Genomic DNA, 26352 nt, shown 5'->3' with positions numbered 1-26352 from the left:
ACTACTGCAGTAATGCAAAAAAAGGGGGCTCAAAAATCCTACCTCCCATTTATACCACTCACAGTTCAAGTATGATACCTGAGAAGGCCTAAAAGTCACCAAAATATTATGGTATAAATCAACTTGCATTACCCATTGAAATTAGTCACGGCTGACTTTTAATTAGCACCTTTACCTTTAATGGCTCATCACAATGCAAGAGCACAGACTCCAAAGGACACAGCACATCCTTTAGGTTTCTGATTCTGCGCTTATTAACAACAGAACCTTGGGCAATCACTCAACCATGAACTCATCTTCCCCTCCTATAAATCAAAGATAATAACAGCGCATAGGTTTGTGAATTAGTTGAGTGAACGCAAGTAAAGGACTAGGAACAATGCCTAGCACACAGCATGTACTTAATAAATACTGGTTATTAATAAAATTGGTAAAGAGGTATAACAGAAGGAATAAAGACTTAGACCAAAAATCTGGGTTCAAAATTACACTCTGGAAAGTGACATCACTAAGATGGTACCTAGGTCATCCCTTATTTCACTCTCCCTCACACGAACACTACCAAGTCTACAAGAACAATATACTACTGAAAATTATAACTTATGGCGGCGAGGCTGAAATCCTTCCTACCCTGAACCACAGAGAATGAGAAAAACAAACATTAGAATGGTGAGAGAAGCAGCTATATACACTGACTGCTTTTTCTCTCCCCCAGGCCAGCAGAGTACCATGATGAGAGGTCGCCCCTGAGCCTCCAGTTCCTCTAGTGGGAAGACAGAGCCTGTGGGGGACAAACATCCCCACCCCCAGCATGGTGGGTCACTTTGTGAGAGCTACTACTCTGATCTCACACCATGGGGATGCAAGGGAATGTGGGGCTCAACCACTAGGAAGATGACTGTGACCAAGAAGGTGGGGAAGGGCCTGCAAAAATGAGCACATGAATCCTGGCAGACTGAGTTTTTATCTGCGAACAAAGAGTAATTGTAACTAGCATTTTTGCCCATCTACAGAACCAAGTGGGGAATCCACTCTGACCAGAAAACTCGGCAGGGTGCAGATATGACTGATCTGGATCCTCAAACAAGGAGTTCTGCTGGCCCTATAGCCCAGTTTGCCCACATCCAGGTAAGGAGCTGAATCCCAGCCCCCACCTGTTGTAGAGAGTGTTTTTGGCCCCATCTGATCAGAAGGTCCAGTGGTAAGTCCTATAAGTTGTGCGGCCCAGCAGCACTCAGGCTAAGAAGCAGAACAAAGCCAGTGGCTCTGTTCAGTAAGGGAAGTGGGGGTATAGGTGAGCTTAAACCAACAAACAGATCGTTTTATGGACTTTAGAGCTGCTTCTCCTGCTTCTCTACAGGCAGAGACCGAAATTCATAGCCCTTACTCATTGCTGAATACAGCCTTCAGCCTGTCTGACCAGGAAACCCAACCACCCCAGCACATGGAAAGCTGCAGAGCCCTTTCAACAGCCCTACTTTCAGTGGCACTCTGAACAGGCAGCACAGCCTGTGGCTTCTCCCATTTTCAGACTGAAACTAGTGGCCTCACCTGACAAAGAACACAGGGCGTATTATTGGCCAGACTGAGGTTCCCAAACAATGAGCTGTATACGCCCTGCGTTTGGTCCTGTTGCCCAGCAAGGGCAGGGAAGCTAACTCATAGTCCTCTCAACTACTGAATATAATACAGTCCCAAATAGTAGGCCTGACCAGAGAATCTAAATTTCAGAGCACAACCTACAGCCTCACTTGGGTAGGAAACCAAGCCATCTGTTCTCAGCCAGTAGCACAGCCCCCATCTCTGTCTTCACAGCTAGATTACCCCAAAATAGACCCTAACAGCAGACCCCCACCTAACCAAGGACAGGGTAACCCAAATGACCTAACTGGTGATGAACTGTCTCTGTCAAAGCAAACCTGTAAAGCCTAGAAAAGGAGCGCAATTACTCAAATACATAGATATCAACCTGAGGAATCAAGGATCATGAAAAATCAGGTAAACATGATACCACCCAAGAAAAGTAATGAAGCCCCAATAACTAACCCTAAAGAAATGGATAACTATGAACTGTCAAATATTTCAGAACAATCCTTTTAACGAAATTTAGAGAACTATAAAAAACATAGGTAACTAAGTGATATTAGGGAAGCAATGCATGATCAAAAGGAGAAATTTGACAGAAAATCGCAACCACCAAAAGAAAACAAAGTAAGCGAACAAAAGAACACAAGAAAGAGTTTCAAAAGTAGATTTGACCTGTACAAAAATGATTCAGTTATCTGGAGAATAGGACATTGAAAATCACCCAGAGGAACAAAAATAAAAAAGAATGGAAGAAAGTAAAGAAAGCCTATAAGATTAGAGTTCACACCACCAACAACCATGACAACAACAACAAAAAATCTGCATTATGGAAATTCCAGAAGAAGAGAAAGAAGAAAGGATAGTAAGTATATTTAAAGCGATAATAGCTGAAAACTTCCAATCTGGGAAAAGAAATGGTCATTCAGATCCACAAGGCCCAAAAGATGCTGAATAGATTGAACCTCGATATAGCTACACCAAGATACATTGTAACTTAATTGCCAAAGAGAAAAAGTATTTTTAAACACAGCAAAAGAAAAGAAAGAAGTTACATAAAAAAGGAACCTCCAAGAGACTACTAGTAGATTTTCCAAAACAAACTTTTCAGGGTGGGAGAGAATGGGATGACATATTCAAAATATTGAAAGTAAAGGTCAACCATGAATTCTAGACTGAGCAAAGCTGTCCTTCCCAAACAAAGAAGGGATAAAGACTTCCCCACCAACCGGAAAAAAAAAAAAAAAAAAGAGGAAAGAGTTTATTACCAACCACACCCGCCTTACAGGAAATGCTAAACTGAATAGTTCTTTGAGTGAAAGTAAAAGAAAGGTAATTAACATCCTAAAAATATTAAAAAGGAAGAATAAATCTCACTGGTAATCATAAATGTATAGTCATTGTTAGATTCTATAATAAGTAATACTGATGCATAATTACACTTCTAATTTAGAAGTTAAAAAAAATGAATGAACATAGCAAACATAACATCTATAATAATTTGTTCCTAGTTACACCGTATAAAAAAAACATTAAATTGTAACATCAATAACCAAAACGGTGAGATGGAGAAGTAAAAATGTACAGTTTATGAATTCTAATGAGGTTGTCAGTTTAAAATAGGTATTGTAAGTTTAAGCTATTTTATATAAGTCTCATGATAACCATAAGGAAAAACCATGTAGTAATTACACAAAAGAACACAACAAAGATATTTCAAGCACATGGTAAACAAAAAGCAGAGGTAGTTAAATTCATACCAGACAAAATGAACTTTAAACTAGTAAAAAAAAAAAAAAAAAAAAGACAAAGAAGATCATTACATAATGATAACTTAATCGATATGCCAAGAAGATGTAACAGTTTTAAATATTTAGGTGCTCAACATTGAAGCACCTAAATATATAAAACTCACAGAGCTAAAAGAAGAAATAAACTTTAATACTGTATTAGTTGTGAACTTCAATACTCTACTCTCAACAACAGACAGATCATCCAGACAGGGAATCTATAAGGAAACAGTACATTTGAAGAACAGTATAGACCAAATGAACCTAACAAATATATACAGAACAGTTTATCCAATGATAGAACAATACACGTTTTTTGCAAGCAAAATGGAACATTTTCTAGAAAAAGACCATATGTTAGGCCACAAACTAAGTCTTAGAAAATTCAAAAAGACTGATCTCATACCAAGTATCTTCTCTGGACACAACACATGAAACCAGAATCATTAACAAGCAGTTCTAAGAGGGAAGGAAGTACATGGCAATAAACACCTACATTGAGAAGCAAGAAAGGTATAAAAAATCCAGCTCTATACCTTAAGGAACTAGAAAAAGAACATACTAAGCCCAAGTTAGCAGAAAAAAAGGAAAAAACAGATTAGAACAAAAATAAATGAAATGGAGAACAGATAAACAATGGAGAAGATAAACTGAACTAAAAGTTGGTCCTTTGAAATGAAACAAAATTGGCAAACACTTAGCTAGACTAACCAAGGGAAAAATAAAGGCACCAAATCAACAAAATTATAAATGAAAAAGGAAACATTACAATGGTTACTTATGATATTACAAAAGAATCATAAGAAGCTACTCTGAATAATTCTACACAACAATAATTCTTTCTCAATTCTTAGAAACATGCAACTTACCAAGACTGAATCAAGAACAGATACAAAACCTAAATAGACCTATTACTAGCAAGGGTTGAATCCCGTAATCAACAATCTCCCGATGAAGAAAAGCCCCAAACCAGATGGCATCACTGGTAATTTTACCACACATTTAAAAAACAATTAACACCAGGGACACCTGGATGGCTCAGTGGGTTAAGTGTCCAGCTCAGGTCATGATCTCACAGTTCATGGGTTTGAGCCCCACATTGGGCTCTATGCTGACAGCTCAGAACCTAGAGCCTGCTTCAGATTCTATGTCTCCCTCTCTCTCTGTGTGCCCCTCCCCTGCTCTCACTCACTCAATCTCTCAAAAACAAATAATCATTAAAAAATAAAAAAAATAAAAAACTCATTTTATGAGTCCACATTATCCAAATATAAAACCAGAAAGAACTAGAGACAATATTCCTGATGGATATACTTGCAAAGATTCTCAATAAATAGCAAACCAAATTCAGTAGCACATTAAAAGGATTCACTATGATCAAATGGGATTTTTTTTAAAAAAAATTTTTTTTGACGTTTATTTTTGAGACAGAGAAAGACAGAGCATGAACGGGGGAGGGTCACAGAGAGAGGGAGACACAGAATCTGAAACAGGCTCCAGGCTCTGAGCTGTCAGCACAGAGTCCGACGCAGGGCTCGAACCCACGGACCGTGAGATCATGACCTGAGCCGAAGTCGGACACTTAACCGACCGAGCCACCCAGGCGCCCCAATGATCAAATGGGATTTATCCAGGGATGCAAGGATAGTTCAAAATACTCAAATCATTAAGATACATCACAGTAACAGAATGAATGAATCATATGATTATCTAAATAGATGCAGAAAAAGCATCTGACAAAATTCCATATCCATTCATGATGAAAGCGCTTAACAAATTAGGCACAGAAGAAACATATCTCAACATAATGAAGGCTATATAGTACAGCTACATACTGTATATATACCCACAGCTAACATTATACTCATTGCCACAGAGTGGATTTTCCTATAAGGTCATGAACAAGATAAGGGTACTTCTCTTACCACACCTATTCAACAGAGTACTGGCAGTCTAAGCTAGAACAATCAGGCAAGAAAAACTGCATTCTGCTGGTGACTCTCTGAGCCTCGAATTCTTCATCTCTAAAATAGGAATATTTTCACCTCCTTGTAGAAGTTTTTGTGAAGACAAAAAAGGAACATTACTGAACCTAATTTGTCACATAGTTTATACAAAACTAGAATTGACAATCTTTAGTTTAACCTCATTAGCAATCGAAACATCTATGAAAATACCAGCAGTTGTGTGGCTCAGTTGGTTGAGCTTCTGACTCCTGATTTCAGATAAGGTCATGATCTCACGGTTAGCGAGATGGAGCCCTGCATTGGGCTCTGCACAGACACCACAGAGCCTGCTTGGGATTCTCTCTCCCTCCCTCTGCCTCTCCCCACCCCCATCAAAAAAATAAAAAGTAAAACATTTTTAAAAATATGTGAAAACAACTGTGAACCAAATCCGCAAGTAAAGGAAGAAGAAAACATAAACAGAATTATTTCATTTGTTAATTTGGTCATGGTTCATTCCAAGTTACAAAGAAAATAGGAAACCTTAAAAAATGCAGTCTATAAAATGAAGCAATGTACCAGGAGATGGTCAGAAAATATGTGGCTATATTGCAGTATGGTGAGTTCAATCCAGAGGGGATGAGCATTGATACTTCAGGTGACCTTGAGATTAACCACCTATGTAATGAAGGCACAAAGGAGGACATACATTTGAATCTAGTTAAGAGAAAAAGGAGGTTAAGGGCAAAGAGTACTCATCTTGTTTCTTCAGGGGAGCATAGAAATACAGTACAGTTTCACTAACTCACAATCACAAAAAATAGAGGCAGCTCATCCACAAAACCTGAAAACCACATGCAAACTTTCTCCTGTATTCTCTTTTTTTAAATTTATTTATTTTGAGAGAGAGAGGCAGAGATGGAGAGAGAAAATCCCAAGTAGGTTCCATGCTATCAGCACAGAGCCCAATGCGAGGCTCAAACTCACAAACCTTGAGATCATGACCTGAGCTGAAATCAAGAGTCATATGCTTAATTGACTGAGCCACCCAGGCACCCCTCTCCTGGATTGTCTCTTAAGATCATGCATCATATGCATGAAATCAAACCCTTAATTTCTATTGAGTGCTGCTGCTTCCCCTTCTCCTTTCTCATTCCCCTCCCCGGCCATTCCCCATCCACTCTTTCCCCTTCCCCTCCCCATCCTCGACCATGTGCAAAGGTAGCTGTGCGAGTTTCCAAACTGGTAAGGGAGGTGATGATTAAGAAAACTCAAGTGAGAAATGAAAGAATATCCAAAAGGCGGGAATTTAAAGGCCCAAGCTCTAAAAAAAGGGAGGGGGGTAGTATATTTTGAAGGGATTACAAAATATTTTTATGAACAAACAGCATCTTCATAGTAGTCATTTGTAGAGCTACATGCTTCCACAAATATGGGGAGAAGATGTATGCATCCACACTGAACATCCCTGGCTTCTATTCTTGGCTGTAGCCCCATGGAAAAGCAAAACAATGTCCTACAGGTTTATGTGTACATGATTAACAGGTCTATGACAGAAACAATTAAAGTGTCATAAAGTAAATATAACAGGATGAAGAAATATGTACTGATGGTAGCAAGGTCCACTGGCCAAAGGTTTATTTTTGTATGCCCACCCTTAGTTCCTGACTAAGGCACTAACAGCCAATGATTCAGTGCATTTCAGTCTTTACATTTATTGAAGCTGGATTCATAAATTGGATCCATCTGCCAAAGGCTTTCAGCTTTTTGGAGGCAATCATCAGAACTCCATGTAAAAAGTATAGGATGGTGAGAGTACATGCCTGAACAGAAGCATGGTATAATTAATTCTGCTTGTGGGAAACGTGAGAATGGTAAAGGTGATTATATAGTTACCAGTTTGACACTTGGAGAGCCGTAACATTCTAGGGCGTGCATTACTATGGTTTCTTCAACTTCACACCTATAATTCCTTTCATATTGCTGATGTGAAAAATTACAACAAATGTAGGGCTTTATATCAATATGAATTTATTATCTTACAGTTCTGGAAGTCAAAAGTCTGAAATGGGTCTCACTAGGCTAAAATCAACAGTTGACAGGTTGCATTCCTTTTGAGGGTTCTTGTAGAATCTGTTTTGCCTTTTCTAGCTTCTAGAGGGGGTTCTCATTCTTTCATTTGTAGCCCTCTTCACCTTCAAACACAGCTATCTCATCACTCTGACCTCTGCTGACATGGTTACATCTCTTTCTCTCTCTTATCTCCCTCTTTCCAGAGATCAGGCCATTTGGATCTTTGGTGGGGGCCAAAGATCTAGTGGTCTGTCCACCACAACACCCTGTATGACAACTTAATAGAAAGCTGCCTTTTGTAATAGAGGAAATGTATTATAATGCTAAGGTTCTCTACACTTTAGGAATATTTCCCTAACTTTCCCAGAAACTATTATTCCAGCTGAAACACAAATAAATGATACATAATTTGAGGGCTCCATGTTATCCTCTACCCTGTAGACTCAACACTGAGATTGGTCAGGCTGGTAAATTATACAACTTGAGAACTTTAAAAGAAAATAACAAAATCAGAGAGTACTCTTATCACAATGACACAGTCGACTCACATAAATAACAGACCCAGGCATAGACAAGCAGAGAGCAAATGAAAAAGGAGCTAAAGGGAAAAAAAAGGAAGTTTTTTTTTCCAAATGCAATATAAATTTTCAGATAAATTCCAACTTTGTACTAATATACACAGTACCAAAAAAAAAGAGAACCATGTTTTCAGATATACCTAAATCTTTATTGGCCTTATCTGGGCAGCAAAGGTACTCATCTTTTTGCTAATCATGTAAGATGTACCGCTCATGAGTCAATATACATTTTAAAAGCTACAGTATGTTAGCTGAGTTTCATGAATTAACAAGAAAAGGCTGCACACATCTGTGATAAATGCCCAATTTAGGAAAGGAAACAGAACAGAAGGAGGGTGGCTACACCAAGAAAAAGTGTTCACTGTGCACTGTAGCAGAGCTTTTGCCATCTCTTTGTTCTGGAACCATCCAGCTGCTGTCACACTCCCAATCAAGCAGTGCTGGAAGAGCTCCCTTATCTCAAATTTCCATCACCATCCCATCAGAACTTCACTAACAACAAAGCTCCGTAGTTCCAAAGTTGTGTTCCACTTTCAAGATAGTTTGAGGGAGTTCATTTTCAACAATAGATTGCAATACATTCATTCCTTCTGATGGTCGTATCTTTGCAAAGCTGGGTCTATACCAATGCTGTGACAAAATGCAATGGATGAAAATAAACGTGGACAGGAAATAGGGTGACAGTGTCAAATCCAATACCAATATTTGACATGTAATTCAGAGCACAACAAGGAGACACCACCTATTTGAAAGCAATTATGGTTAAGACTGCAATAAAAGTCTTTTTCTTTTAAACGGTGCAGATTTTTTCAACTGGTATAATTTCTTTCAAGTTATGTTGTGACATAAATGCTTAGTCATTTGATCTGGCTCTCTTATTTCATTAACAAAACGCAATAGCCAGAAGGGCACATCTTCTTCTGTTGGAGGAAAAAAGATACAGTATCCAAGTCTCCTAGAAAAACCTTTCTCTCTCTCCCGCTTTCCAGAAAACTTATCTCCTCTACCCAAAATACCATACCGTGACAATTACCTGTTCTTTGGCTGCCAAGCATTTGAAGCCTCTTCTCTTTAGGAAAGTCCCCACCATAAGAAGATATATTTGGAGACAAGTGCTGTTATAGAAACCAAAATAGCAAGCTACTCACATCCCCAGCCTCCTTGCTGCTTGGGAACAAATGCCTGATACATGCTTAGCCAACAAGATACACTGTTCCCAGGACTATGAGTGGGATTCAGAGAAGCAAAAATATTAGGAGTGGTGTGAGCACAGTGGCTACAAAGACAGCAATAATCAGTCTCAAGGACAGCAGGAGCAGTGGTACTAGTAGGAACATCCAATGTCACTGCAGCAGCCAGGACTGAGCAGTCATTGGTGTCCAAAACACTGTTTCCCCGGGAAATTATAGTATGGGGATCCCTGCCTGGCCTCGCTGATCCTTGCCATTTTCTAAGACTGACTCTCCAACATTCAATACACTTCAAAAAAACTTCATTTAATTCCACTTAAATCATCTGTGGTAACTTTCTGCCAATTGTGAGTAAAACCATGATGGGTATAGCTCCCCAAACACAATCTTCCTTGTACAGAATGTTCCTGAGCCTCCCAACATGATAAGGTTACATAAAATAACACAAAACTCAAGCAAGTGAACCAACTCGAGACAACAAAACTCATTTTGAATACATCTTTCAAAAAGTTACACACCCCACAATCATCACAGGGAATTCGAATATGGAAACGTAAAGAGAAGACACCCTTTCTTGGAGCACCACACAGTCCCAGAGTTAGGACACTGGAGACATATGCTGCCTGTCCATACATTCCCTTTGTCTGCAGTGGGAAAGCAGTGCCATTTCTGGTACCTCTGCTTAGTTCATTTAGAGTAAGACCTAAATCACTTGCTTTTTATGGGTAAGGCTGACATAACCTTAAGTAGAGCAATATGAAATGTGCCACTATAACGTATGAAATTGACATTTCATGTCCATTTTAGATACAGCTTGATGACCTTAGTCTAAAAGAGCCATTTTAAGTGAGAGCTAGAGTTTTATTTTTTGACAGATGGGTGCCATGGCTAGAGAATTTATCTAGGTTATATCTGAACTCAAATATGATCTACACGATTATTTAGATTCAATGGATTCAGACACTGAAAATATTCTTCTTCTCCCAGATTCTAATTTGTTATGTCACAGATGTCCTATTTAAAGACTATTTTTTTTCTTTTGCATTTCATCACATGAAGCAGAATGACATGCACTTAGTCCTTCAAACTGATAATCCGTATATTTCTATCTTTACTCATTCTGGGTTGTTGGTTAAGAACAGAAATTATAATTCCTACAGTACACTAATAAAAAAAAAAAAGCAAACAAACACGGTCAATTGTGTTGAGTGGTATTTTTAATTACAAGTTTCATAAAATGTATTGCCTCTGTTTACACACCCAGAACACTGGGTTCCTTTCCTTCTTTCTTTCTTCTTCTTTCTCACCAAGGAAGCAATGTAGCCATTTTTCTTTTTTAAGTTTTTGTTTTAATGTTTATTGACTTTAGAAAGAGAGAGAGAGAAAGAGAAAGAGCGTGAGCAGGGGAGGAGTAGAGAGACAGGGAGACATAGAATCTGAAGCAGACTCCAGGCTCTGAGTTTGTCAGCACAGAGCCTGACATGGGGCTCGAACTCATGAGTTGCAAGATCATGACCGAAGTGTGATGCTGAACCTATGGAGCCACTCAAGTGCCCCAGTAGCCCTTTAATTTTTAAGAATTATAATCTTGCAAATTACTATATCACTTCTGAAATATAATTCTCTAAAAATATTAAAAAGGGCCTTAAATAAAACATTAACAGAGAGAAACTGTGCATTTTGTTAAATTCACTAAAACACAAACATCTAAAAATAGGAGAAAATTATAAATATGTTCAAAAAGACTAAATAGAGTATGAAAAACTAGTCTTGAGTTATTACTTGGCAATAATATCCCTTTCTTGTACAGTTTCTCCTATATCAGTGTATGTTTAGTAATTTTTTCAGTCATCAAAAAGTCATCATAGGGGCGCCTGGGTGGCGCAGTCGGTTAAGCGTCCGACTTCAGCCAGGTCACGATCTCACGGTCCGTGAGTTCGAGCCCCGCGTCGGGCTCTGGGCTGATGGCTCGGAGCCTGGAGCCTGTTTCCGATTCTGTGTCTCCCTCTCTCTCTGTACCTCCCCCGTTCATGCTCTGTCTCTCTCTGTCCCAAAAATAAAATAAATGTTGAAAAAAAAAAAATTTAAAAAAAAAAAAAAGTCATCATAATACAACACAATCTGGTAAAATCAAAATGAAAATGTAATTGTTTACATAAGTAAATTCTGTGACTCAAGTGGCTTCAGGTACAGCTTCATCTATAAACACAAACTATATTATGTCTCCCAAGCTCCTTTCTCCTTTGAATTGAGTACATTTTCAGTCAGTACTTCCCTTCAGGATGGTGAGATAATAGCCAAGAACTTGAGATTACATCCTCACACCTCAAAATATGGAAGTAAAGAAAGCAAAGTCTTATAATTACCATCAAGCATCACCAGACCTCAATGGATTACCTGAGATCATGGATCAATACCTCAATGAGAATTATGGCCAAATGTCTCTGAGATACTGCCTACAACACAAACTCAACCCTAAAGCCAGGGATGAAGTCAAGAGCTCTCAGACCAAACAAACCAAATATGGACAGCAGTATCTCTGGCTTCTACTCATTGGGGGACAGCACATCCCCCAAGAGAAATTTAGTAGGTATTTATCACAAGAGTGAAGGACTATGAACTTCAATGGGTTACTGCTGTTTCACAGCAGTAGCCTCTTCTCTCCAATTAGACATAAGTTACAAGAAGCCAGGAACCATTTCCCATACTTAAGATAACCCCATCCACTCTGAACAATGGACAGAGATAAGGCAATTAGAGATGCAGTTATAAGGACAATAAACAGTGCACTTTAAATCACATGGTTCGCATACTACTCTTTCATCTGCAATGACCAGCTCCACCTCTCCCCGCAAAAAGTTCTGCCAACACTATCGCCCCATTACTAGCCCTAGAGAGACATCAATTATCAACCGATCAACTGATAATCAATTGATCAATTATCAATTCTTACTTGAATGCTTCCTTCTGGTGACAACAACCCCAGAATGTTAATTTACCATTATATTCTCTCTGACTCACTTATGCTACCATTCTCTTTTGTTTCTGGTTTTCAAGGTTCAAAATTATCATTAGAGTGTATAGGATAGAAAAGATTTACTATCTTAAAGCTGATATTAAATACACCTTTTTTTTTCAGACTATAAGATGTATTATATTTTTTATTTTATCTGACACTTTGTGAGGAAATCATATTCCAAAGAATATGCCCCTTTCTAAAATCTTAATATGCATTAGAATCCTTCCTCCTCCTGTCTCTAGCCTTCAGCCTATTTTCATGCCTTCCCTTTCTCCTTATCTCATCCAGCTTCCTCAAGGTCCACACAGGCCATCCAAATGTTCTTCTGCCTGGTCCGTAACCACGTTTTCAATGCTGGAGCCCACAATACTTTTATTTAAGGATTTCAGTGTTCTTCACTAGATTAGAGTTCCTCAACCTTGGCACTGTTGACATTTTGGACTAATACAGGAACTCTCTTGATCATTATAGTGTGTTTAGCAGCATCCCTGGCCTCTACTCATTAGATGCCAATAGCATCCCCATAGTTAGGATAACTAAAATGTCTCCAGACATTGCTAAATATCCCCTGGAGACAACACTGCCTCACTGGGCAAAACTGCCCCACTGGGCTGAGACCCTCTGTGCTAGAAGTTAACTAGAGGCACCATCAGAACAACTGAGGACACAAATATGTCTTAGAAATATCAGAAGGTTTTATCAGTTATTATGTCAAAGATCACAATACCCAAGTGTTTCTTAAATTAAGGATGCCTCGTGCTCGCTTCGGCAGCACATATACTAAAATTGGAACGATACAGAGAAGATTAGCATGGCCCCTGCGCAAGGATGACACGCAAATTCGTGAAGCGTTCCATATTTTTACACTTCTCTAAAGAAGACATCCGAATGGCCAACAGGCACATGAAAAGATGTTCAACGTCGCTCCTTATCAGGGAAATACAAATCAAAACCACACTCAGATATCACCTCACGCCAGTCAGAGTGGCCAAAATGAACAAATCAGGAGACTATAGATGCTGGAGAGGATGTGGAGAAACAGGAACCCTCTTGCACTGTTGGTGGGAATGCAAATTGGTGCAGCCGCTCTGGAAAGCAGTGTGGAGGTTCCTCAGAAAATTAAAAATAGACCTACCCTATGACCCAGCAATAGCACTGCTAGGAATTTACCCACGTGATACAGGAGTACTGATGCATAGGGGCACTTGTACCCCAATGTTTATAGCAGCACTCTCAACAATAGCCAAATGATGGAAAGAGCCTAAATGTCCATCAACTGATGAATGGATAAAGAAATTGTGGTTTGCATACACAATGGAGTACTACGTGGCAATGAGAAAGAATGAAATACGGCCTTTTGTAGCAACGTGGATGGAACTGGAGAGTGTGATGCTAAGTGAAATAAGCCATACAGAGAAAGACAGATACCATATGGTTTCACTCTTATGTGGATCCTGAGAAACTTAACAGAAACCCATGGGGGAGGGGAAGGAAAAAAAAAAAAAAAAAAAAGAGGTTAGAGTGGGAGAGAGCCAAAGCATAAGAGACTGTTAAAAACTGAGAACTGAGGGTTGATGGGGGGTGGGAGGGAGGGGAGAGTGGGTGATGGGTATTGAGGAGGGCACCTTTTGGGATGAGCACTGGGTGTCATATGGAAACCAATTTGACAATAAATTTCATATATTAAAAAAAAATAAAATAAATATCAAATCATACCATTAAAAAAAAAAATTAAGGATGCCTCCATGTTCTCTTCTTATAGCTTTCCTATGCTTCAGACTAGATTCTATCATCCACCAACCTGCTGTCCTGTCTGTAGTTTTCTGACCCAGACTGTGGATGAATTCAAATCACCTGTGAGGCCCAGGAGATTTTTTTTTTTTTTTTCATTTCATAAACCTGGTTGTGGGGCCAGGGAATCTCTATTAATAAAAAGTTTCATAGCTGATTCTGATACATTTCCCTGTAAAAGCATACTTTCCTAAAACTGCATCAAGGATTGAGAGGCAAATGACCACCAGGAGACCGAACACCTCTGGACACAAACAAGTATTCTGCCTCCTAATGGAAGTCAGGATGGGCATGCCCCAACTCAACTGTCTTTCCAGTAAGTGAAGAAAGATCATAAAATGTTCTTTTACTTCTGTAGGCTACTGCATCAGATGAGGTCAATTTTTTTTAATCTCATCAGTTCTTAAAGAATTATCATTCATAACCAAAGCATAGGCAAAGTCATAGAAAAGAAATACAAGCTTTATAAGACACATACTCAATTTTCATAAGAAAATCATAAGAAAATAATAAGGTTTTAAATCTAATTCTGAAAAGTGACTTTTAATAAATCAAAAGATTGTTAAAGGACCTAGCCAGTGATAAATGTGAAAAGGAAAGTAACCCTAAATTGAATAATTCATGAACTCAGGCATACAAGTAATTTCCTAAAATTATCTAACAATTCAAGCTGCAGTACACATATATTTACTTTGCTATATTAGAATATAAATTTCTCATCCCCAAAGGCTTTCATTTGTCCATTTTAACTCTATAGAGAATCAGTAAATATTAAGGATAATGTAAACAATGTAATTGTTTCAGATTACAAATAAGAAACAGGCTCTTTGATTCTAGGTTTATGATCTGAGACCTAGAAACTGTCCAAACTGAGATAAGAATCCAAGTATTCAGATTCTAAGTTCAATATGTAAAATTTTCCTTGAAATAAAAACCTTTGTACAGTTAAGGAATATACAGAAATCAGAGGCTTTTTAAAAAGCTATGGGGAAACTCTGAGTTATTCTCTTCTGAGAAGAGATCAACATTGGAATGTGTAACTTACTCTTTGCAAAACAGTGTTATCTTCTTCTAGTCCGCTCTACTAGCAACAATCACTGTATGTGCGGAGACTCTATATTTGATGAGACAATGACACAAGAATACCAGGAAAAACAGACTTTGCAGAAAATGCCCTTTGACTGCAAACAACTACAGCTAAAAGAAAACAATCCAGGTCACCTTTTTTCTTTTTCCAGAAAGAAAAAAAACTAAATAAAGCTAGAATTAATCAGATAGGAGGGAACGCGCCCATTAGGTGATGATGTCCCAACCAACCCTTACTTGCTCCTCTCTCTCTTCCAACTCCTCCCTTTCAAACTACTACAGATTGTTCTGGTGTTCCAATATCAAATCCTTCATTTCTTCCCCTCTGTGTACCTCCTACTTCTTTCTTCTTTATTTCATTATCTGCTTGCATGTAACACCACCAAAAAACCAATTTCTCTTTGACATTCACTCTAGCAGCCTTTCCAATTGCTGGAAAGCTGCTCAGGCAACTATTCTATGACTCTTGCTGCCACTTTTTCAAAATCCAACACATCTTATTTTCCCTATAGTTTCCTAGACAAATAGTCTATAAAAACAGAGAAATGAGCCCTGTATTGTCCAGAAGAAGGATCCATCAGATGTTTTACATATACTAATTATCATAACAATAAAGATCTGTTATTGTAGGAAATCCACTTATTATGAAAAAAATAAATATGAATAAAGAAAAGATAGAATTTTTAAAACTCCTCCAGTAAGGAAAAAGAATGACCAACTTGGCCGCAAGCCAACCACAAATATTCACTCTCTATACTTGTCCAGGGAATACAGAATGATCACTATCCTCATCACAATGGCAAATTATAATGAAACCTCTGAGGATATTAGGAAAAAAGGCCTTGGTTTCAGGATTGTGAAAACAATTATAATAAAACAGCTGCTCACCTTCATTTGAAGAGTTTAACACATTATCTCCCTTCTTCTTCATAACAAACCTGATTCTGAATATCTACTGTTGGATAACAAACCACCCAGAAACTCTATGACTTATTACCATGAATTATTATTTCTCAAATTTCTGTAAATGGGCTCAGCTGGGCAGCTATCCCTTGGGGTCTTCCATGCAATTACAGTCAGATGGCACTTAAGACTGAAATTATCTGATGGGTTGGCTGGGCAGGGGTGCCCAAGGTAATTCATGTGTCTGGCCCATCAGTTGGGACAGCTGGAACAGTACTTGTTTGACCACAAGTCCCTTTCTCCACATGGCTAGCTTGACTTCCTCACAGCATATTATTCATCAGACTTCTAACATGGCAGTGGCTTTCCCCAAAGTAAACATGCCATAAAATAAGTGGATGCTGCAAGACTCCTTGAGACATGGTCGCAGACGTCGCAGCATCACTTCCACTGCACCTACTGATTGCACAAAGCCAGTGCAGATTCAGTGTGGGAGATAACTACACAGGGTAGAAATTTCCAGAGGCTCTTTGGGCCATCTTAGCTAACACAATGCCTAATGGGTAACTAGGGAGATAGTGTTTCAAAATACAAACAAGAAATAGGCTCTCTGATTATAAATCTATGACCTGTGTCCTAGAAATTATCCAAAATGGGACAGGATTCCAAGTAGTCAGATTCCAAATTCAATATTCAGCCCATACCAGTCAGATCACAATGTTAAAATGGATTACACTTAAAAAGATGAATTAAGCTTTCATCCAAATGTTAATTTCATCTACAATTAATTGTCCATAGGGTGGACATTTTTCAGGGCAGCCTCCTATCCCACATTAACCACACCTTCTTTTGCTAACAGCCATCAATTTTTCCTCAGAAACACTGCTCCACCCACACTGGATTCCAGATGTTGTGCTCTGCCATAGCTAAGGGGAGCACATGCTCAACTATCTCCTCTCTCTTCCACATATGAATCGTAAGCACAGTGGCAAAAGGACAGCAGTGTTTGAAGCACATTTTTTCTAGTGGCAATGTCCTAGAAAGAATGCCAACTAATTGTTGCTAATGAAACCCATCCCTTACCCTTGTCATCCCCTGGGGCTGGTAGTCTGGCTACGTGATGCCTTTGCCATAAATTCCCTTTGTACAGATTTAAGCCAGAGTTTATGGCTCACAGGTGAGATACACTAGGTATGTAATGGTGGGAATAGGAAGGACACTGTAGTCATTGTGATCACCAGCTCTGGGATCTTAGTTCAGTTTAAATAGGATTCTGCCACTTCCTAACTAGGTGTATGTATCCGTAGGCAAATAACTTAAATTCTATCAAGTTGTTCCTCATCCATAAAACAAAATTAACAGTATCTCCAAAGAAATGCCAAGATTACATGAGATGATACGAGTATAGCACAATGTCTGGCTTGTAAGCTCCTCAATAATTGTTAGCTAAGACATTTAATATTATAGGTCCATAATTACTTATTTGCAATTCTATCTAAAAAGCTGTGAAAACCAAACCCACTGACAACAAAACCTGACCCGAGTGAAATGGAGCTCCTCGCGATCTTCACCTCAGTCAAGTGACTATTCTGCTTTCACTGCAGAAACATCAGTATGCTTGGGTGTAGCCCAAAACCCTACTGGAATGGCACCTGGCACATAGCACAGGTAGCATATTACCCTTTCTAAAAGGTACAATTCTAAACCACTCTTGACCCCAAGGGTTTCAAATAAAAGAGTACAGACGTATTAACTATTATTATTCAAGAAATTTAGGGGCACCTGGGTGGCTCAGTAGGTTGAGCATCTGACTCTTGATTTTGGCTCAGCTCATGATCTCAGCGTTCATGAAATGGAGCTCCATCGTGGGCTCTGTGCTAACAGCATGGAGCCTGCTTGGGATTCTCTCTCTCTCTCTCTCTCTCTCTCTCTCTCTCTCTCTCTCTCTGCTCCTCCTCCACTCATGTGCTTGCACTCTCTCTCTCAAAATAAATACTAAAAAAAAAAAAGGAATCTAAAATAAAAACTGCATGCACTGAGACGAGTGGCTATGGAGAGCTGTGAATGATCCTACAAAATGCAACTCTATATCAACATCCACAAGTTATACTAGAAGCCAATTTCAAAACGAACAAACATTTTATACTGAATACTGCTTCTATAGGCAAATTGTGCTGAAGGAACAAATTTACATATAATTGAATAAGCTACTCCACAAATATCCTACTTCCAGTTAAGGCACGTAATTAGAACTGCATCTTCTGGCTTTTTAATTTAGTGTGTGTTTAAGAATTATATTTTATTACCTGAATTAAATACCTTTGGTTCCACATTTGTAGGTTTCTCACGGGCTTGCTGTTCAGTCATATCATATCCTCTTACTCATAAAGAATTGGAAAAAATGAGAGATTTGAATTATAATCCCAACCTGGAAATGCTACTTTTGCCTATACTGTCAGATGTGGCTCTCAATGGTTCTGAGCTCCAGAATAAAAGACTAAGCCACTGCAGCATCTTTTCTCTAGGGCTACATTTTAACTTCATACGAAAGATGGGGAGGCTCTATTTCCAAAATTAAAATGTCAAGCTGAGGATAAACATGTACAAATCCTCATATGACAAAAATAAAAATTGTGAACTTGTTAAAAAGGAGAAAGCAGGCCAAAAATACATTCACTTGTGTTAAACCACCTATCAACAAAGCGAGACTTAAAAATATCTAACGTAACTGCAGTTTCAGGAATGTAACCTTTAACCGAATTACCTGTTCAGCATAAGTGAGGTATTCCACAGGGCAGACCCTTCCATTCCCCTTAGGAGGGTAGCCTTGCCTAAACAGTGCATTCTTTGCTAATAATTTCCTCTCCCCATCCCTTTTCTGCCTTCAAAAACCTTTCCTTTTCTACAACTCTGCAGAGTTCCTTTCAATTACTATATGGGATGCCGCCCAAATCATGAATTGCTACATAAAGCCAATTTGATCTTTAAATTTACACACCTGAATTTTCATTTAACAATTCAAACCAGAAGGGCATATGGAGAGCCTTATTACTTCTGACAATAAGTTGTGATGTACTCTATCATTTTTCCACTGTAGTTTTTTAGATCCTTTTTAAAAATTCTTAAGATATATCTTATTTTTTAACTTTTTAAAATTCTAATTCCAGTACAATTAACATACAATGTTATATTCGTTTCAGGTGTACAATACAGTAACTCAACAATTCCATACATTACTCAGGGCTCATGATGAGAAGTGTGATCTTTAATCCCCAACACCTCTTTCACCCATCCCCCACCCACTCACCCCAGGTTTAAGGTGTATTTTAATTCACAGCGTAAATGGTTTTGGGGAGCAGGCAAATGATAACAGGTAAAATTTACATGTAATGCTAGTTGTGAAAAAAACCTTCATTTTGGAAAACAGGTCTATCTGCCAAGCTGCAATATTCTTTCATGAAATCACCAATATAAATTTGTTTGAAAGGATCTATCTGTTCATACAAACTCTCATATGTGCTATGTCATTTTATGTACAATCTGGTTAAGTAAGTAGGTAAATGAATAAAATGAGTCTTACAAAAGCCAGGAAGTGTGTTCAAGGTCATGTAGTTAAGTGCCAAGCAGATGATGCAAAAGACCATTCATTAAAAACAACCTAATAACAGGGTGAAGAGCTTCTCTCCAAAGTCTCCAGTATATTTTCAGTTTTCATGAATTTTTCAGAGAGCATCTGTTTTTAAGTAAGTAGAAACATACCTAGGGAAAATAAGACCCGTTATAAGAAATTAAAATCAAAGTCCAGAAACATGTTCTTCTTTACATGTGTGCTAAAGGAAATTTAAAGCCATCTACACTTATTTCTGAGAATATAAGGGAATGCAAAATGGCATATCTAAAATAACTTTCTTTATCCATCCCTAAACTGTTCAAAACTACTGATTTCTTCTCATAAATCCCCCAAGGAAACCAGAAGTTCTTTTGTTTCTCATTACAAATAGCTACATCCAATACCCAAAGAAGGTCTCTGCATCCATACCCAAAGAATACTGTTTTGGGTAGGTTTAGATGAGTATTTGAGAACAAGGTTGCATGAGCAAGTACCACAAGAAGAGTTCTATTCTATTTTAAAATAATAATAAATTTAAAATCTTGAGAAATTCAGGGATAAATTGAGAAATTCTTTTATTTTGTTTTCCTGAATAATTTATTGGCCTTTAATGTTCTAATATATATTATGAATTGACAAGAAAAGCATTTCTCAAATATTTATCCTTAGAAAATTATGGTTTGTACTTCCTGAATGTACCATACGGTGTATTTTGGATAATGTTTCTCAATAATACATCATAATCAATCTATCAATTTAGGATACCTATAAAACCAAAATCTAGCCTATTTTTGAGTATTTCTAGTGATATCTCACTACATGTTGAAACAATCTATTTATTTTAAGACGACTCCACTAAGTTGCCTCCCTGTGGTTCCTTTAATATGTCTTGGTTCTTATCTCTGTGCAGATGCAAAACAGATCTTCCACTTGAAAGTCTTTTGTATATGTGAAGGCTTCTACTCTAATCCCTTGATGACAATCCCTGAGTCTCCATCACTATGAACTAACCATCCTAAATTCTTCATGGTTTGGGAGGCTGTCCCTTGCCAAACTGACCTCCTCATGATATATGCTTGTTTGGGAGATAAAAGTAGTGTAGTACGCAGTCCTCAGAGTGTGATCATGTCCACACTGGATGAAAATTGACCCAGTTTTCCAAGGTCCAAGTCCTGAATATGTCACTCACCATCTGAGACCTTGACAAGTTAGCTAACTTGGTCTAAGCATCAATCCACTCATTAGTCAAACAGTAGTAACAATAGTTCTTGACATCGTGAGGTTTCTGTGAACATTAAACTTAAAATATTCAATGTGCCACATAATAAGTATTCAATAAGTATTAGCTACTATCAATATGTCCATTTTGAAATATGTATTTTCTTTTAGCCAATTTAAAAAAACAGAATTTACCAAGTACTCAATGATGACTGATTGGCTCAGGGTTGTAATCAGCAGGTAATGGAACAATGAGGAAAGGAACAGGCAGATGATTAAAAATAAGCCACAAATTATCGGCAAGTAGATAAAGCCCTGACTGTATAATCGTTACCAAACAGACTTTATCTTTGTCTTCCCATGTAGTAACATGTCACTTTCTTTGAACGGTTTCATTGAAACACACTCTGCAAAAGCTTTCAATTTGAACAAAAAATAGGGGGTATAGAAATAAACATCTTTTAATGGCATAAACTTCAACTTTTCCCTGCCCTGCTTGAAAGAATGGCATTCAGAGGCAGAACAAAATTCAGTGTCAAGTAATTTTCTACTCATGATCTGATGCCACTCAACTTTGAGCTTGCTTTTGGCTATACCAGTGGAGCTTACAATCTTTTAATTCAGTGCATGAGTTATAGTTCCCTGTAGCACCTTTTAAGCACTGGCAGAGTTCTACAACAATGATGAATGTATCTCCATTTAGCCCAAACCTCTAGCATCTCTCATAGGCGCAAGAATTGTTGGCACTGAGGAGCTGAACTGAGCATAGCATATATTTCCAATATACATTCTGATCCTTCTATAATTGGTGGAGTTTTGAGCTCTTGGCATGAGAATAAAAAGTTAAGAGGCTCAAATTATCTGTCATTCAACTTCTTTGATATTTTAGGAATGTTCTTGATTTCTATCAATTAAAAAAAGTGAATAGAGGAAACAGACTGGTTTCAATCATGTACTTGTTCTCAAAGGATTATTGAGTATTACATAGTTAAGGTATCCTGAATTTCCCACTATATTAGGATCATATAACATCTCTCTCTTTCACTCCATTTAATTTGATCAAATATTGAGTTCTTTCAACTGAGTTCTTAAGAAAAAAAAAGGGGGGGGGGGGGTAGACAGAGATGAGAGAGAAAGAGAGACAGGGATAAAGAGATACAGAAAAGACAGAAACAAAGAAACAAAAGAGGAAAAGGCATCCACTAGGTTCTCAAGGATTCCCCAGGAAGACACTTCTGAGACTTCTCTGATCTGTTATCTCAGAACATGAAGCCATACCCTCAGCCACACAGGACTGTGGTGGACACCTGGTAAAGGGTAGGTGATCATAGGGTAGTAGTCTACCAGATAGCCCATAGCAAAGGCACTGCTCCCAGAACTGGGGTGATCCAGTCTTTCCATGAAAAAAAAAAGCAGGTAGGGGTACCTGGGATGGCTCAGTCGGTTAAGCATCCAACTTTGGCTCAGGTCATGATCTCATGGTCCATGAGTTTCAGCCCCACATCGGGCTCTGTGCAGACAGCACAGAGCCTGGGCCCTACTTCGGATTTTATGTCTCCTTCCCTCTCTGTCCCTCCCCTGCTTACACTGTCTCTCTTTCAAAAATAAATAAATATTTTTAAAAATTTAAAAAAAAGCAGATAATTCACTGGGAAAGACGGAAAAAAAACCACAGATAAGAAAGATGAGCAAGACAGAATGAATGGGTAAATCTTATTCAGTGTACAACAGTGGAATAAGGATCCTTCAACTATTAATGCTCCTAATGAGGTCAATGTCAAAAAATCGCATATAACCTTCTAGTCCTGAACTGCCTTCTGCTGGCTGAGGTCCATGTACACTACAGTTGTGTACCTTTCAAAAAACTCACATCCAAACCTTCTATGTGGAAGATATTTCTCTCTTCTTTATTTCTGTATTTCACCTTCCAATAAATTCCCCTTACTTAATAGAACTTAAATAAGTCTCCACTGCTTGCAACCAAAGGAGAGCAAAGCACATCTAAAATTAAGAAAGCCATTACTTGATGAGTTTTCAACCATGTTTAAAGTTACAGTCTCTCCTCCTCCCCTCAATCTTTTCATACACAGCACTTAGTTTTGTATATCTAATTAACCTAATTATCATTCCATTCAAAACAATTATGTGCTAAGGAGCTAACACCATCAAGTATAGGACTATAGAACTGCAAGGTTCACAGTAAATCTTATTAGTTAATGATTAAACAAAGCCCAAAGGACAAAAAAAATTATTAAATCAATATTTCTTAATTATAAAGCATAAATCTACTAGAAACCCAGATCTCTACTTCTTACTGCCCAGAAAGTACAAGAAAAGGTGTCAGATAAAGAAACCAAAAGTAGAATTCACTCATACATTTACTAAGCATTTTAATATTAAGGACTGTGTAACACATTGAAAAGTGTCATCCTTTGGGAACACAAAGGAAAAACACAGTCAATTATATTTTTTTTCCATTTTGGCTCATAAGAGCCTGAGGGTTCTAATTAGATAGAAATCAGTGAGCTCCTTAAAAAATCAAAAGCAAAACCATATATGCATTGGTGGACACACCATAAAGACAGTGAATTTTTGGAGTGCCTGGGTGGCTCAGTCAGAGCCCTCAGTTCAAGTCCCACATTGGGCTCCACACTGGATGTGAAGCCTGCTTTAAAAATTTAATTAAAAAAATAAAAAGTAGAAAAAAATCAGGGGTCACCTGGGTGGCTCAGTCAGTTAAGTGTCCAACTTCAGCTCAGGTCATAATCTTACAGTTTATGAGTTTGAGTCCCACGTCAGGCTCTGTGCTGACAGCTCAGAGCCTGAAGCCTGCTTGGGATTCTTTGTCTCCCTCTCTCTCTGCCCCTCCCCGACTCATGCTCTCTGTCTCAGAATTAAAATTTAAAAAAAAATTTTTTTTAATAAAAAAAGAAAAAAATCAAGCAACAGGGCATTTATTTTTTTAATATTCACTTATTTTTGAGACAGCACGAGCAGGGCAGGGGCAGAGAGAGAGAGACAGAATCCGGAGCAGGCTCCAGGCTCTCAGCTATCAGCACAGACCCTGATGTGGGGCTCAAACCCACAAACCATGAAATCAATATCTGAGCCAAAGTGGGATGCTTAATAGATTGAGCAACCCAGGTGCCCCTGCGGGGCATTTATTTATTAAAAAAAAAAAAAAGTCAGTGAATTGCTTAATACTCAGACCTGCCAATGGCTATATTCACAACTCCAGAGTCAATAAGACAACAGGTCTTAGTAAGTCATAATAAGATAACACTACAGGAAGGGTTTCTGATACAACACAGCGACAACCAATGCCAAATATATCCATCAGGAAAGAAATCCTAAACATGGTGGGAGTTTGAAAATTAAAACACACACACACACACACACACACACACACACACACACACACTAACAACAAAGAAACTCAGGGACCTAGAAGTCTTAATAGAAATCTATGCAGACAATGGCTTTGAGAAAAGGGTGACTTCAAAGAGAAAAGAATCCTCTATTTACCAAGCCACTGTTACCTAAATATGCCCCATTTTAACAACATTCCAAGATGATTTTAATGACATGGTTAATGGGGTTGAGAAAACTAGTGTGAATGCAAGCTGACATTGACATTTTCTCACTACCACACTGTTCATACTTTTTGGATAATCCCTTCTCCTGTCCCTTACTACCTCACCTCTCCAAAATGTTTCATTGGGCTGGACATTTAACCTGACTTTTTTGGCAAACTCTTAGACTGAATATGTTGCTGAACTATTTTAAGTCATTTCCCTCTAATCTGCATTCTATGTGCAAGCCTTGCCACAGGGAGATTCCTCTTGCTCTGCATGCTTTATAGTCTAAGGTTCTGGCTTCTGGCTTCTTTGTCTTTGTGGAATTGTTAGAAATCTTCCTGGGTTCTTGGCTTTGACTAGCCCACAACTTAAAGTATTTTTATCTGTTTATCTATTTACAAACTCACCAGGGCCTAATCAAGAAGAATTAATCTAGTCATGTACCTTCTTCAGCACTCTTAATTGCTGTACATTTCATTTTTACTTGGGAGACCGAGTCAAGATGGTGTCAAGTTGCCTGGTGATCCCAAATGTAGCTTTGATGTGTTAAGTGGTGCAGGACAAGAATCGTAAATCTGAAACTCCAACACTCATCTCTTAGCCCCAACACACAAAGTAAATTTCTAAGGAAACCTCCAGCAATAAATCATCATATGTCAGCGACTAATTACAGTCATTGTAGTGCTAGAAAACTGCAACATCTCAATAAATCTTGTGAGATGTCATTTCAAAAACAGGTCATGGGTGGTATGAGGGGACACAGTACTGCTGGATTCAGGACAAGAAGACGTATCTGAGCATCCCTCTAAGAGTAATGGCACAGTAGCTGGATCAATCAAAGAAAAGGACCCTTTAGGGGCACGTGGGTGGCTTAGTCAGTTAAGCATCAGACTTCAGCTCAGGTCATGATCTCATGGTTCATGAGTTTGAGCTCTGCATCAGGCTCTGCATTGACAGTTCAGAGCCTGGAGCCTACTTCCGGTTTCTGTGTCTCCCTCTCTTTCTGCCCCTCCCTCCCTCCCTCTCTGTCATAAATAAACATTAAAATTAAAAAAAAAAAAAAAAAAGAAAGGGACCCTTTAGACAAAGCACCATTTAAAACTGCCTGGATATTGGTCACCAAGGACCTCTTTAACACGTAAAGATCAGTACATGTATGTGATTCTGAAAGCTCACTTGCAATGATGTAAAATAAAAGGGGAAATACTCATGGAAGCAGGTGTAGCTATGTCACAAAAGTCAACCATGACCTTGTACGAGAATGCCTAATATAAGCTGCTCTGCATAGGTATGTGATCACTTATAAGGTTTTGTGAAAATCACTAATGTTGACAGATTATGGAATGAACTTCTGCTAATCACTGAGGGAATACTAAATCAATTCAAAAGTTATGAAGACATTGTTAGGAAAATGTAAATTGTGATCATTTCTTTGGAGGGCAATCTGGAAATAACTATAAGTGTCAAAAATGCAAAATGTACTACTTTTAGACTGCGAAATTCCAATTCCTCCTTCAAGAATGTATTCTACAGTTATATTCACATATATCTACAAAACTAATGTTTATAGTAACAAAGGCCTGTCAAGAACATAAATGACAATGGACAGGGTTCCAGTATTATAACTTTGGTACAAGGAAATAAATATTCCAAGTAGTCATTGGCAAGCAAAAAATAGCTATGTATATAGACCGATGGGTACTGATATCTAAAATTCACCTTCATGTGAAGAAAGGTATTCCATTCATTGTTTATATATATATGTATGTGTGTGTGTGTGTGTATATATATATATATATACACACATATGTGTGTGTGTATAATGTATACATTAAATTTTTATATTGCCTTTTAATTAATGAAGTAACATACATGTGCTCATAAAAAGTAAACATCTCTGGAAAGTTAAACAAATAATAATAACAGTGACTCCAGAGAAACAGCTAGCAGAAGATGACAGAAAGGAAGTTTAGTTTTGACCAGATA

At 38.1% G+C, this 26352-nt stretch overlaps 1 protein-coding gene and 1 non-coding gene across 6 annotated transcripts in view; one reads left to right on the top strand and one right to left on the bottom strand.

Annotated features, from left to right (window-relative positions):
• Nucleotides 1-26352, bottom strand: part of CNTN4 (contactin 4) — an 893176-nt gene that overhangs the window by 846190 nt on the left and 20634 nt on the right. The window contains exon 1 of one of the 5 annotated variants that reach the window (XM_042979431.1): nucleotides 9005-9121. The exons of the other annotated variants lie outside the window; for them this stretch is intronic. The gene's annotated coding sequence lies outside the window, so the exon portion shown is untranslated. Of the gene's footprint in view, nucleotides 1-9004; nucleotides 9122-26352 lie in introns of those variants that run through there. 5 annotated transcript variants of the gene reach the window in all.
• Nucleotides 12937-13043, top strand: LOC122236866. The gene has a single exon (XR_006215093.1). It is a non-coding gene; the product is annotated as a U6 spliceosomal RNA (small nuclear RNA).

This window comes from Panthera tigris, chromosome A2 (assembly GCF_018350195.1).
Source record: "Panthera tigris isolate Pti1 chromosome A2, P.tigris_Pti1_mat1.1, whole genome shotgun sequence".
Lineage (NCBI taxonomy): Eukaryota > Metazoa > Chordata > Mammalia > Carnivora > Felidae > Panthera > Panthera tigris.
The sequence above is the reverse complement of the archived record's forward strand: the minus strand, read 5'-3'. Positions and strand labels throughout refer to the sequence as shown.